The 14,202-nt window shown below is 55.0% G+C and overlaps 1 long non-coding RNA gene across 1 annotated transcript; it reads left to right on the top strand.

Annotated features, from left to right (window-relative positions):
- The first annotated feature begins 5,291 nt into the window (after positions 1 to 5,291).
- LOC112651034 (uncharacterized) lies at positions 5,292 to 13,642 on the top strand. The gene is made up of 4 exons (XR_007402754.1): positions 5,292 to 5,633; positions 6,738 to 7,138; positions 9,348 to 9,546; positions 10,545 to 13,642. It is a non-coding gene; the product is annotated as an uncharacterized LOC112651034 (long non-coding RNA).
- Positions 13,643 to 14,202: the final 560 nt, after the last annotated feature.

The following is a 14,202-nucleotide window of genomic DNA, read 5'->3' as shown; positions in this document are numbered from 1 at the left end:
GCCCTTTCTGTGAGTCCCTCTGGCCAGGAAGCCGGCCCGGCACCTTCTGTGTGTGGGGCTGCATTTGGGGCATCACCCGAGAGGAAAGAGGACCCTCCACACCAGGAGGCAGCCCACCGGGGCGACCTGGCCATGCGTTGGCTCCCCTCTGCGTGGCCGGCTCTGGGGACTAGATGTGTCCGTGGTGGTCAGCGGCTGGTCGAGGAGCTGGGGAAACCTCACTCCCTCGTTGCGGGAAGTAGTGTCCTGGTTGTTAGTTTTCATGATTGTGCTTTTATTTCTTCCGACTACTTTCAAAGTTATTCTTGAGTTATTTTGCAGTACTCCCTAGAAACCACAAAGGCCTTCTTAATTTATAAAATCCTAGTGTTGGTTGGTGCCTTTATCCTATTTCTGTGCAACGGGAGCACATTCAGATGCGTTAGTTCTAGTTGTGCGCTCCCGGATTTCTGGGCCCTTGTTGCTGTGTCTCTGTGTCTCACGTCCCAGAACGTATTAGTGTTCTTGTTTTACTACAGTTAGCATTCCTTTGAATATAGTCTCGTAATTTGGATTTCTTCCTTCCTTCAATTTTGTATCTCCAGCCTTCCTATAATCAGTGTCTACTAGGTACAGATCTTCCACCCTTTTAATCTAAACCTAGGGGTGCATTTATATTTACGGTTCATTTATATATAGGTAGTGGTGTCCTGCTCTTTATTTTTGAACTTAGTTCAATAATCTCCATCATTTATTTTTTTATTTCTTAATTATTCTCTAAAGATTTTATTTATTTATTCATGAGAGACACAGAGAGAGAGGCAGAGACACAGGCAGAGGGAGAAGCAGGCTCCATGCAGGGACCTGATGCAGGACTCGATCCCAGCACCCTGAGCCAAAAGCAGATGCTCAACCACTGAGCCTCCCGGGTATCCCAATCTCCATCTTTTAATTGGACCTTTTTTGTTAATTAACATTTAATGTAATCATGCACGCAATTGGGCCAAATCTACCATTTTTCCCGTTTACTTTCTCTTCGTCTCATTGAATCTTTGTCCTGTTTTTATTTTCTGTACATTTTTTGGATTCATTAAATATCTTTTTATATTCTACTTCATGTCCTCTGTTGGCTTTTTTTGTATTTCTTTGATCGTTGACTTTACAGAATACAATTATCATGCTTAACTTTTCTCAGTGAACCATGGGTTACTATTGGACCACTTTTCCGTGTAAGAGCTTTAGAACAACACAATTCTGTTACTATAACCACCACCCATTCTGTGCTATGAAGGTAATATATTTTGCTTACACACATGTTCTAAAACACACAGCATGATGTTATAATTTTTTCTTTAAGGAATGAATAGTCTTGGGGCGCCTGGGTGACTCAGTGCTAAGCATCTGGTTCTTGATTTTGGCTCAGGTCATGATCTCAGGGTCATGGGATCGAGCCCTGAGTCAGGCTCCTCGCTCACCGTGGAGTCTGCTTGAGATTCTCTTTCCGTCTCTCCCTACCCCACCCCCATGTGCTCTTTCCCTCACCCCCCAAAATAATCAAAACCTTAAAAAAAAAACAGAATTCATAGTTTTACATATATCTTTTCACATTTTATTTTTGGCCACACGTCGACTCCCTCTGGTCCCCTATGTTCCTTCTGGCAGACCTGGGCTTTTGTCTTGGATGATCCTGATGGCCTGAGGGTCTCTCTGTGGTATTTCTTTCAGTGTAGACCTGCTGCTGTGGATCCTTTCATCTTTCTTTTTTTTTTTCTGAAAATGATTTATTTCAGCTTCATTTCTAAAGGATATGTTTGCTAATTATAGAACTTAGAGTTGGAAAGGTTGTTCTTCGGCATTTGAAAAAATTATTTCATTTTCCTCACTCTGGTTTCCTTTGTTTTTAGGAAAAGCCGTCTGCCTTTCTTTCTGTTGCACGGAATTGAATTATTTTCCCTCTGGGTGTTTTTACCCAGTTTTTCTCTGGTTTTCAGAAGTTTGACTAGGGCATGGCTTCGTGTAGTTTTTGTGTGTGTGTGTGTGTGTGTGTGTGTGTGTGTGTGTGTGTGATTATCCATCATGGGACTTATTGAGCTTTTGAATTGTTGGCCTGATGACTGACATCATTGGGGAGTTCTCGCTTGTTATCCGTTCAAATACTTCTGCTCTGGTCCCCTGTCTCCTGTCAACACACCTTGTTATGCTAGACTGATGGACATTGTCTCCATCTGCGACAGGATGTATTTGTTTTTTCCATGCTTCAGTGTGAATCCTTTCTGCTAATTTACTTTGGAGTTTACTGATTGTTTTGTTTTGCTTAGCCTCCCATTAAACCCACTGAATGTTTCCTTAATTTTGGTTATTATATATTTTTTTCATTGTAGAATTTCCATTTGGATCTTTTCTCTGGTTTTCATTTCCTTTTTTTTTCTTTTTTTTTCTTTCTTTCTTTCTTTCTTTTTTTTTTTTTTTTTGGTTTTCATTTCTTTGCTGGAATTACCCATCTTTTTTTTATTTTTATTTTTTTGAATTACCCATCTTTTAATCTATTTTCACATTTTTCTTTAATTACTTTAGTATATTTATAAGTTATCATAAAATCCTTGTCTGCTGCATTCCTTGTACGCCTCTCGAACTGTTTTATCTCTTTAGAGTGGGTCTTGTTTTCTTGGTTCTCTAAATATCTGATAATTGTTTATTATATACTTGACTTTGAATATAAAGGACAGTGAGGATGGTGTGCGCTGTGCTTCGTTAGGCAGCCGGAGTGAGCGGCCCGTCACCGGGGTCCATCAGAGTCAGGGGGGCTGTGGTGGGTCCCCACGTTCTGTAGCTGCAGTTCATCTCTGGACCACACCAGGTTCCTCTCTGTAGTCAAACCTTTGGTTCTAAATACCTCAGAACTGGGACATTTCTCTCCCTCCAGATTCTCCAATAGGAGAGTTGGCAGGACGTGTGAGCTGGCTCCAAATTTGGGGTCTTTCAAATTCCAGCCCCCAACAGGCCAATCCTTTAAATCTCCTCATCCTGGCAGATGTGCTCATTTTCTGCTCTGCAGTGATCTCAAGGAGCAAGTAGCCATTGGTCTGTTCTTTTTGGGGAAGGTTTAGAACCTTCTAGAATTTAGTGCATATAGACCTTATTTTTTCATCTGCGTATTTCTGATGGGTTTAAGTAAAATATTGTTTTATTTAGAAGTTCACTGTTTGGCTGGTAGGGATGGTCTTTTGCTGTTCTCTCCATTCCACCTTGAAGCAGACACCCCACCCCTCAGTACAGGTGCCTGGCACTCTGTCCCGCGCAGCACGAGAACTTGCCCTGCTCCTCCCTAGGGGTGCACATTTGGGCTGCTTCTGCTCTCTCCTTTTCTTTTTGTATTGTTGTAAAATAAGGGCTATCGTGTGTAACACTGTGCCTATGTCTTTTAACATATTTGCTGGAATATTCCTAGAAGTGACACCGCTGGGTCACAGGGTAATAGCATGTGTGATTTATCTCCATTCCTCTCTGTAGGGACTGTGCTATCTCGCATCTCCTCTAGTATACGTGAGAAGGCATGTCCCTTTGTCTTACCTCGTCCTCGGTGATCATCAGCCTTTTGGGTTTTTGCCCCGCTGATAGGCAAGAAAATCATAACTCATCATCCACTTGACCTTTGGACAACAAAGGGGCTTGGGGTGCTTACCCTCCATGTATAACTTTGGTCTCCCCCCAAAAACTTAACTACTAATAGCCTATTGTTGATGGAACGTCTCATAGATAACATAAAACCGTTGATTAACCCATATTTTATATGTCGTATGTAATAGATGCTGTATTCTTACAATAAGTAAGCCAGAGAAAAGAAGATGTTATCAAGAAAATCATAAGGAAGAGAAAATACATTTATAGTGCTGTATGGTATTTATATAAAAAAAAAATCCGTAAGTGGACCTGTGCAATTAAAACCCAGTTGTTCAAGGGTTAACTGTACTTAGAATTTGCTTTCCTCTTACTTTTTTTAAGGTATGGGCCTCACATTTATTTATTTATTTAGATTTATTTATTTGAGAGAGAGTGAATGAGCACAAGCTGGGGGAGGAGCAAGGGCAGAGGGAGGAGCAGACTCCCCGGCAAGCAGAGAGCCCGATGGGGGACTTGAACCCAGGACGCTGAGATCATGACCTGAGCCAAAGGCAGACGCTTCACCCACTGAGCCCCCCAGGCGCCCCTGCTTTTCTCTTACTGTGAGTTGAGCATCTTTTTCTGTATTTAAAGGTCATTTCCAATTCCTGTTTGTCAGTTCGTATCTTAGCCCATTTTCTTGTGGATTTTTTGTTCATTTTTCTTCTTCCTTCTCTGTAGTAAGAAACTCCATGTTTTAAGGCTATTCATCATTTGTGATACAGGTTACCCATAGTTTTCCCTATCAAAGTTTTACTCTATCCTTTTAATGTTTTGCATGGATTTTCAAAGATCCACCAGGAAATCTAGTTGTCAGAGACATTGGTCTTTATTTCAGGCACAACTGTGCTCGTTCAAATGTGTTACTTACACGATGAATTTCAGCTTTGCTGTGGCCTCCCAGCTGGCTTTCTCTTTTTTCTCTTTCTCTGAGCATCTCTGCCTTTCCTTTTTTTTTTTTTTTTTTTTTTTTTGAGAGGGAGAGCCAGCCAGCATGAGCGACTGTGGAGGGAGGGGCAGAGGGAGAGGGAGAGAGAGTCTCAAGCCGACTCCACATTTAGTTTAATTCCACGACCCTGAGATCACAACCTGAGCTGACACCAAGAGTTCGACGCTCAGTCAGCTGCTCCCCCCGGGCACCCTCGTCTCGGTCTCCCAGCAGTCCCATGTCGTCGTAGGCCGCACTGAGTTACGTCCTGAAGACCCACGTCTCCTTCCTCACAAGCCCTCCGCGTCTTTCCCATCCGCCTGAGAGCTTCAGACAAGCCTGAGAAGTCGCATCTTCCCCCGAGCCTTCCTGACGTCTCCAGATCTTTCACTGCTGCCCCTTTCCTTGTGCTCCTATCACAGAGTTTATTTTGCTTTGAAGAAAATAGATCTCGTGTCTCTTTCTTCCATTCAGGGCGGGGAGCAGCTCTTACTCATGCCTCTCATACCTGCCGGTGCACGCAGGTGCTGACGATGCTTGGGAGCTGGGGAAAGCCTTGTGCATTGGTCTGGGTACCTGGGATGCCCAGGGTTTGACCCACGATACCGGGGCTGCATGTCTCCGCCACCAGACAATGCAGGTATATAAAAACCAGGGGGACGGGGGAGGGCGGAGGCTTGATTTGGGGTTGGGACCAGGGTGGGTTGCTGCCGCAGTCATCCGGAAGCCGGATCACAGAGGGGGGCAGATGTAGGGAAGTAAAAGCAAGATTGGTCACTCCCTGGACACTCAGGACGTGCCCATCTCTGTGCCGGGCACCTCAGCTGGTCTATATTTAATCCCTCTGGCAATCATTTTGTGAGTTCCACAGATACAGAGTCAGATCCGGGCAGCCCCTCCGAAAAGGCTGTTAAAATGGGTGCTTGCGACACTAGGGACGCCTTCTGTGTTTTCCTGGCCCGAGTGCATGCCGGTCGCTGGGTGATCCTGCCTTCATTTCTAGGATTGTCCAGAGTAGAGGCCACCGGTCTGCTCCAAACGGAGGAGTTGCTGTTCCTTTCTCAGTGTAAGGATACAGGATGGAAAAGGAAGCCAGATATTTGCAGGGTGGAGCTCGGGGAGGTGTTGGGCAACACGGTGGGGTCTCCCTGCGGTGGTGGCCACGAAGGCTCATGGGTTGCTCTCAGAGGCTGTCCCCCCCTTCCCCTCAAAGCAGATGTTTCTTCATCGCACGGACAACCTGCCCTGACGGGGGAGGCAGATTGGCCCCGGGGTGGGCAGCAGTGACCCCGGGTAGGGGAATCAGCTCTCGTGGGGGCCCGTGTGCAGCGAACGGCCCCTGCCTGCAGCCTCTGCCTGGACTCCATGGGTGCCTGGGGCTCGCTAGCCTACGGTGAGCACCAACTTACAAGGTCCCGACCCCGTGGCAGGTCATCCATTTGTCTCCCTTGATTGCTGTTCTGAGAATTTGTGTTGCTCTGTAGGACATCTTTAGCCAAGCCCACATGCAGAATGTCAAGGGGGCTCCTCCCCGAGTGACGCGCCTGCGGCAGATACACCCACGTGTGGGTGGGAGGGTCCAGCATCCTGGGTCCTGGGGAGAGTGTGTCGTGTGTGTGGGTCTGGGCTAGATGGGGAACGTGTCGAGTAAGGAAGGGTGTCTGCGCAGGTGCCACAAAATTAAGCCTTTACCTGTTGTTGGGAACATTGGCTGCTTTTTTTTTTTTTTTTTAAGATTTTATTTATCTTTGAAAGACACAGAGAGAGAGAGAGAGGCAGACACACAGGCAGAGGGGGAAGCAGGCTCCAAGCAGGGAGCCCGACGCGGGACTCGATCCCGGAACCCCGGGGTCACACCCTGAGCCCAAGGCAGACGCTCCACCGCTGAGCCCCCCGGGCGTCCCCATTGGCTGCTTTTAAAGCGTAGGAAGAGCATTTGTTGTTGGACAAGAGCAGTGGGAAAGATTTCTGATCTGAGATACTTCCCTGACTGCCCTGAAAACAGACTTCCCGGAGGACTCTGTGTGTGTGTGAGCGTGTGCACACGCGTGTGCAGGCGCATATATCTGCATGAGCCTGTGAGCGTGTGTGGTTGGGAGTGAGCGCGTGCACGTACAATGAACGCACAGATCCACATTTTCTGATTATATCGCTGTTTTTACTTTGACAGAGTCTCAGCCGAAGCCATAACGAAGCAGCAATTATCAAGATTGGCAAAGGTGCAAGCATCAGTTCCCGTTGAAAACAATTTTAGTGGCCAAAAATCGCTTATGTTTTCTCGAGATGCAGGAAATAATTGTCATTAATTTTAGTTGGAGGGAATTAGAAAAAAATAAAACCTGGGTAAACACTTGTGATGATGCCCGCCCCGCCCCCGCTCCCCACTTCTTGCTGAAGTCTCAAGATTACATGAGATCTATTTAAGAGGAGGTATCGTTGGCTTCGAAAATTCAACAGCAAAAAAAAAAAAAAAAAAAGAAAAAAAAAAGAAAAGAAAAGAAAAAGAAAATTCAGCAGCTTGCAGCATGCAAAGAAACACCAAAGTGTGTAAAACAGACGGAGTAAGAGCAGGTAAGTTCTCTAACAAACCAGAAGGGATGAGGTCCCCAGCTGGGGTGGGGGGGGCAGGGCAGGCCTTTCCCCGTGTGGTTTACGGTGCTGCTGGACCCCAGCAGGGTGACCGGTGGTGGAAGGAGCTCCAAACCTGTGAGCGTCTGGGCTTCTGGTTAGCCTGGTGAGGGACAGGTAACCAGCGACCCCGCATCCCACTGCTTTGAAGGCCGAAGCTCTACTTTCAACAGAGCCCATGATGCAGGGGGAGCTGCTCCCCGCAGCCTCTGCCTGGGGCCTGTCCTGGGGGCTGGGCTGCAGACCCGGCGTCCCCGCATGGAACCTCCCCACTGTGTCCAGGGCTCCGGCCATTGTGCTGTGGTCCCCCGACCTGTCCCCCAAACCACAACACCCCACCTCCCCACGGTGGGTTCCAAGTAGAAATATCCCTCGGATGCTTGTGGCGAAGCTTGGGGATGATGTGACTGTTGACGTGCAGATTCCCTTTGCTGGGGGAGCTTGCAGCACAGTATTCGGGGCCCTTTAGGGGCAGCAGGTGGCATCGGTCACCCTGAGTGCGGCTGGAGGGCCAGGTCACGGGGTGGGTCTGGGCTGGGCCAGGGAGGGGAGGTGGAGGCGGTCTCTGGAGCAGAGCGCCGCGGGGACCAGGGAGGGGCTGGCGTCCAGGCGCTTGGGGGGCCTCAGAGCACCCCACCCCTCTTTGCTCAGGTGCAGAGGCTCTGGAGGCAGGTGTCCTAGAACTTTGCACCTGGCCCATGGCGTTGGCCTTGGGACCCCCTCCCCGGGGCGACCTGTTGTGGTCCTCAGGGACAATGCGCCTCTGCACTCAGACCAATTCCTGGACGCACCACTTCCCTCAGATGGGGTCACGCCATGTCCGCGTTTGCTTTCACGCCGCGAGGCCTGGCGTGCTCCCTCCCAGAGGGCCTCTCCCCGGCGACACCAACCTGCCCAGCCTTGGGACGCCAGGCCTGGAGGGTCATCCCTGAGCCCCGGGCACCCTCTGCCGTCGGGGCCCAGCTCGGGCACAGCTGCCCGCTATGCCGAGGGCCCCTCACGGTGCGGGGGCTCACAGCACCAGGTCACAGGAGCCGTCCGGGTGATGCTCGCCCCGCTAACCGTTCTGGGGAAAGGATGACTCGAGGAAGCCATTCCATCCCCAGCAACTTGTACTGTCGGAAGTTTTCAGAGTCATCAATATGTTGATTAATATGTTCACGCCAATTAACGTCAATCAGGACGCAGCATTTTGACACCAGCTCCACTTCCCATCATCCGTCCCTACACGGGCGGGGGGGGGGGGGCGCGGTGGGAGGCTCCCCACCCCATGCACGGCCCTCCTACAACTCACAACTCCCCCGACCCTGACCCCCTCTACCGGGGGACACAGCCCCGCAGGCCCAGGTGGGTCCCCACACACCCCTCCCCCACCGTCCAAGCTGTCACCCGGGCTCTGAGGGACCAGCCCAGGCCCCCGCGGCCCCTCCTGGGTCTGAAGAGGTCTCCGGAGCGGCTCGCAGAGCTCAGGGGACAGCTCCGTCCCTAGGTCACCGCTCTGTGAGAAACCAGAAGGGAGAGCTGCCCAGGGCGGGTGGGGGGCAGGGAGCGCGGGGCTCCCAGGCCCCCCAGGGCCCACAGTCCCCGCGTCACCTGCTCACCAGCCGGGGAGTCCCCCAGACCCCGTCCTTGTGGGCGTTTCTGGGGCTTCATCCCGAGGACGGGATTTTTTTTTTTGAATTTTTAAAATTTATTTATGATAGAGAGAGAGAGAGAGAGAGAGAGAGGCAGAGACACAGGCAGAGGGAGAAGCAGGCTCCATGCAGGGAGCCTGACATGGGACTTGATCCGGGTTTCCAGGGTCACGCCCAGGGCTGAAGGCAGGCGCCAAACCACTGCGCCACCCAGGGATCCCCGGAGGACAGAGGACAGGGGATCATGGTCATGATCACTGGGTCATGGGTGTGGGTTCACCCTGCGGTCCCGCCCCTCGAGGTCGGGCTGCCGCTGGGGGGGTCCCCACCTGTAACCACATGGTCGGTTCCCCTGGCAACCAGCCCCCATCAGGTGCTTTCTTGACCTCACCTCGTTAGCATAACAGGAGACACCTGAGTGTAGGTTCAACTCAAATTAAAATGCTGAGTTACCCTGCAAAGCCATTTAAAAACGCGTTAAGTGCAATTGTATATCTAATGATTTTTATTCCCTGTAGATAGTTCCAGAAGGTCATCGATTCCCAGGGTTTTGTCCGTCCGCACTTGCTGGAGGGTCTTGCTGGAGGTCCTACTAGTGGGAGGGAGCCGTTCCCTCATCTGCCGCTGGTTTACTGTGTCTTCTGAGCCCTGGGGAGCGAGCTCCGTTGCTCCTGGACTCGCTCTGTGGTTACAGGAACCTTCCGAGGGACAAACGGGGTAGGTTAGATTGGGGTGTAAGGGGGAGTCGGCACGCAGGTGGCGAGCTGCTGAAGCATGGGGGGCGGGGAACGGGCTCACCTGGGCCATCCGCGGAATCCGTGAATCTGCTGAAACCCGAGGCCCTATTGACGTGGGAAGCGAGGACAGAAGGGAACTATTAGATGTCCTCGCTCGCTGCGGCCCACAGACACGTCCTCGAGCCGGGCAGAGGGACCGTCCTCCCGGGACTCAGCTGCCTCCATGTGCACACCCTGCTGAGGGCACAGACAACCTTGGCCCGACCCCAGGGCCCCGTGAGGCCCCTCTAACACGTAACTTCTTTAAAGTTAAGAAACTTTAAGCTTCTAAGTTTCCTGTAGAAACTCCCTGTGTCTCTGCAGCCCCCGAGATACGTGTTGGCGTCACCCCCCAGGCACGTGGCCCACCCATGTCCATCCGAAGGGGCTCAGGACGCAGGTTTTATTAGACGGTAATCAATGGCCTGCTCCCAGCAGTAGGTGGCCCCCCGGGGTCCTGGAACCCTGGCTTCCAAATTCCTCAGGGACTCCTTCCTTTACCTGTTCCTGCTCTCCTCCCAGAGGTGGATGTAGCCATTGATAGTGAGTGTCCCAAAGGCCCTCCTCATGCTGTGAACAGGACTAGGGTGCACAGGGGTGCTGTGTAGCCCCTTGTTTCCTGCCCAGTGTGTCCCTGGCCCTATGAGCACACACATACCTACTTCTCTTTTTTTTCTTTTCTTCTTTTTTTTTTTATTTGGTTAACATACAGTGTATTACTAGTTTCATAGGCAGTGGTCAGGGATGCATCAGCTGCATAAGCACCCATTGCTCATCCCATCCCCTGCCCTCCTCATGCCCCCCCCCCCCCAGTGACCCCATCCCTCCACCTGCCTCCCCTCCAGCGACCCTCAGTTTGTTTCCTGGAGTTCAGAGCCTCTCGTGGTTTGCCTTCCTCTCTGTTTTTATCTTGTTTTCCTTTTCCTTCCCTCTCCCTAGGTTCATGTGTTTTATTTCTTAAATTCCGCACGAGCCAGGTCATAGAGGATGTGTCTTTCTCTGGCTTCAGTCAGCATCATGCCCTCTGGTGCCCTCCACGTCGCTGCAGATGACAGGGTCTCGCCCTTCCAGTGGCTGTGAGGCACTTCCTGTGGGGGCCGAGCCTCCGAGAAGCCTCCGCAGCCACCGAGCAGCCAGGGAGTTCCGGGTCTACACAGCGTGCATGGGGCAAGGATGTTTTCCTTCCCTCTGACTCACCTTTGTCTGTTAAAAGTCCAAATATGAGGAAAACTCCGTCCTCTGCAGATGACTCAGTATCGGAGAAGCCTCCAGGTGAACGTCTTAAGAATCCACGTGCCGGGAGATGAGGACCCTTATGTTCCCTATCTTGCTCTTCTCTCCTTTTCAGGTCCTCTCCCAGGGTTGGCGGTTGGTGGAACTGCCCCGGCTCCCTGAGCCCCGCGGGGAAGCGCCCCCGCCCTAGGGGGGAGCCCCGGTGGCACGTCCCTGGCCGCCTCCCTGAGCTCCCGCTTTGCTCCGCATCAGCTCTGCTGTGCAGCGGGCCAGGTGATGCCTCGGGCAAGGGCGCGTCCACAGGTAGCATTGGGACGCCGCCTGCACGGCCCGTCCCACGAGCGACACAACGTACCTCATTCCAGGGGGACAGGGATGCTTCTCTGCTGCGCGTGGGAAGGTTTCCAAAGCGTCACCCACCCTGGTGGCGGGGACGCGACAATCTGTTGTGTGCCCCTCACGGCAGCGGGCGGCGACGTGGCCTGCAGAGGTGTCTGCGGGTGGCTGGCGCCTGGGGCCGCTGCAGGAGGGCACCCGGGCCACCGTGGGGCGAGGAGGCGCCGCACCGGGCCTGCTGAGGGGCCCCGGTGCCGTCACCTGACAGCTGCAGCCCCCGTCAGTGGACAGGTATTCGGCCCCGTCCCTGTCGGCCAGCCAGCTCAGACCGCCCCAGGGCTTGGGGACATGTGGGAGAGGAAGGCTTGAGGAAGGGGGCTGGCGGGGGGCCTGGCGCCTCTGTCAGCCTGAAGCATGTGGATGTGGGAGCCACGTGGGAAGGAAGGGGGGCAGGTGCCTGGCCACCGGTTGGCAGGGTGGCGCCCCAGGCTCGCCTCTTGCCTGCCTCCCCGACCTGCGCTGCGACCCTGCTCCTGGGGGCTCTGCAGCTCCGGGGCTCCCCCTGCAGCTTCCCTGGGGCCTCCTGGGGGACCTGGCGCAGCCTTCCCGCTCCAGAAGCCAGGTCGCCCCTGTCCTCAGTCTGGGGCCGCGGGAACCTCTCGGAGGCGCTGGCTGGGAGGACCTGCCTCCTCCCCAGGCTCCTGGAGGGTGAGCGCCGTCCTCCCCGACGTGGAGCCGGAGCCGTCCACATCCACCTGGGCCCGGGCTCCCGCGGGCTGTCCTGTGAGGCCTGGCCTCTTGCTCCTGAGCGTCCTCCTCCCTGAGCTCCGCTCGCTGGACCCTCCCGGGGCCCTCCTCGGGGGCAGGCAGCCTCACCCCCTAGCCCTGCTCCCTCCCCAGGGCAGCCCCTCCTCACCCCGACCCTGAGCTCTGGCAGCTTCCGTACTTGCCTTTTTAAATAACCACAAAGTAAATGTATGTCTTTACTCTTTCCACGTTTGGATTTGGGGACAGGTGACGCGCCCCCGTGCACTCGCTCAGGGCTATGACCGGCGCTTCGGCATCTCTGTGTCGTGCTGTGGCCCACCTGCCGTGTCTCCATGTCACCACGATGCTGTGTGTCACAACACCGTTGCTGGCCCCCCCGGGCTGCACCTTCCACCCTGTGACTACTTGGCCCCGTGGCTGGAGCCTGTGTCTGGACTTGCCTTTTTATTTTCCCGCCCCCCCCACAAGGAGCTGGTGCTGTGGGAACCCACCTGTCGGCGGGGGAGGCACACGCGGCCGCTGGTTCCACAGGTGGCCACAGATGCCGGCTGAGGGTGGAGCGGGCCTGGGACCGCTGGGTTTGCCCTGGATCCCGCTGTCCCTGAGGCCAGCCTGCCCTGACCCCCCGCACCTTCCCACGTGTACTCACAGGGCCCCAGATGCCGCTTTTCCTCGCGATCCTCAATTGCATGGCCCCCAAAGCAGATGACATGCGGCAGGACTGGAGGGTCATTGCTGGGCTGGGCCCAGGGGGCGGCCGGATGCCTGGCCACGGAGTTTCCCTCAGGCCCCAGGCCGAGTGCCCGACCCACGTGAGCGCCAGTGCTGCGGGTGTCAGACCACGGGGGCGGGGGCACGAGCCCAGCCAAGGCAGCAGCCCCTGGACCGTGGGCCCGAGGAAGGGGTTAGGCAGGTGAGGGTGTGGGCAAATGCGTTTGGGGGGATCCTGGGTGCCGAGCAACACGTGTGGGTGTCAAGGCTGGGGCTGCCACCTGCGGTCCACGTCCGCGTGGGAGCCAGTGGACACCCCAGGCCAAGGCCCTTCAGAGGAGGGGACCCAGGGCGTTTCAGAGGAAGGAACTTTTGGCCTCCTGACGCGGCTGCACCATTTGCTTCTCCTGTGATGCCCTCCCTCAGGCAGAAGGTCCCAGGGGCTTCCAGACACAGGCCTCCCCCGCCCAGCAGCTCCTGCAGGCCTGTGCTGCCTGGAATGTACTGGAAAGCCACCCCCCCCCCCCCACCGCCAGAGGGTCCTGCGTGTCCATGGGGCCGCGCTCAGATTCTTGTGCGGCCCAATGGACGAGGTCGGAGAGCTCCCGGCCCCGGGACCCCAGGCTGCCCGCTGCCCGCTGCGGCTCTGATGCGCTGGGATGCCTGCACCCCTTTCCTGCTGCAGCCTGCAGGCCAGGGGGGTGCAGGGGGTGTCTCTGAGCTGCCAGCTGGGGTTTGTGCCTATGGGGTCTTGGCGGCAGGAACGGGGCCCCAGGAGGGGCTGGCGCCTCTGGGCCTCGGGTGTCAGAGCAGGGTCTGCGGGGTCCCTCTGAGGCCCAGTTCCTGGACTGATGGGGAGAAGGGCCCTGCCCCTGCAGGGGTCAAGGCCAGTCGGGGAGGCCATGTGGACACCCCCCGTCCCCTCGGCTGTCACTCTGGGTGCCCTGAGGTGGAGCGACAGGAGCGGGGAGGGGGTCCAGGCGGGGAACGGAGCTGAGAGCCAGCGGCGGCTGATGGGCCGTCCCCCCGCCCCACTGTGTGGGCGCTGCGGCCTGGCACCCAGATGGAGTGGCGGCGTGCCCACCCGCCCGCCTCAGGCACTGGTGGCCTCTGGGGGCCTGACCACGTCTGGTGGCCTGGGTCCCCAGCCCCCGCCAGGCTGCAGCCAGCAGGGAGCCGATGTGAAGGTGGGTGCTGGGGAGCACAGGTGTGGCTGACCTGCCTCCCGCCCCGGCCGCGGGCAGCTGGCCTCCTGGGGAGGGGCCGGAGAGGCTTTCGCTGACGGCCGCCTACAGCCGCCCCCCTGGTTCCTCGTGGCCCAAGGCTTCCCGAGCGGGCCACCGTCCTGCTACTCCCTTCTGGAACGCCGCCGAGCCCAGAGCGAGCACCCAACAGCTGATTGTTGAGTGGCTGCAGGAAGGGCCCGTCCTTCCCAGGAATTCACTTTCCGGTGGGGGTGCGGTGGGGAGACACTGAGACGAGCTGAAATGGCCAGAGGGGGACAGCTTCGTGGTGTGATAGGTGAAGGCAAAGTGAGGGAGGATGACAG

The sequence above is a fragment of the Canis lupus genome, chromosome 16 (genome assembly GCF_003254725.2).
Source record: "Canis lupus dingo isolate Sandy chromosome 16, ASM325472v2, whole genome shotgun sequence".
Taxonomy (NCBI): Eukaryota; Metazoa; Chordata; class Mammalia; order Carnivora; family Canidae; genus Canis; species Canis lupus.
The sequence above is the reverse complement of the archived record's forward strand: the minus strand, read 5'-3'. Positions and strand labels throughout refer to the sequence as shown.